Source organism: Eurypyga helias, unplaced genomic scaffold, assembly GCF_000690775.1.
Source record: "Eurypyga helias isolate BGI_N326 unplaced genomic scaffold, ASM69077v1 scaffold21570, whole genome shotgun sequence".
In the NCBI taxonomy this organism is placed as follows: Eukaryota; Metazoa; Chordata; class Aves; order Eurypygiformes; family Eurypygidae; genus Eurypyga; species Eurypyga helias.
In genome coordinates, this window is record NW_010224096.1 from 1 (window position 1) to 642 (window position 642).

Genomic DNA, 642 nt, shown 5'->3' on the forward strand with positions numbered 1-642 from the left:
GACCCCATGGACACGAGCGGTCCTCGAGCTGCTGCTACACACCCGGCCCCTCGATTTCGATGGTTAAGGTACCCCACTGTCATGGTTTAATCCATCTCCATCTATTAATTAACTGCCCTGGGCACGGCAGCCCGGGGCAGCGGTGATGGCCACAGACAAGCTCTGAAAAGATCCTGCTTTCTCCTGGGAATACTTTAGTCTGCGGAGGAGGAAAGCGAAGCAGGACCACCGGCCCCAGGGATGCGGGACAGGGTGCAGAGCCCAGCTCGGCAGCGGGCAGGGCCCGACGGAGGCCAGAGCCCAGCTCGGCAGCAGGCAGGGCCCGACGGAGGCCAGAGCTCTGCTGGGAGACCTGGAGAGGTTTTGAAGCGGAGGAGCCTGGCCCTTCCCAGCGGAACAAGTTTTTCAAAGCCCTTTTTAAGCTCGAGCGAAGGGTGAGTTGCCTTTCGTACGCAGCAGCAGCAATGAACTCCAGTCAAGGAGCAGTTTTGGGTACCTGGACGATGTCGAAGCTCTTGGCTGAAGCACCGCCCGCAATAAAACGGGCCACAAAAATATTTAAGAATCTTCCTCTAAATTTCCAGCCTCACAGTTGTAGAGACTTGGTTCTGGAGCTATGGGGAGAGGGGGGGGAGACAGCAG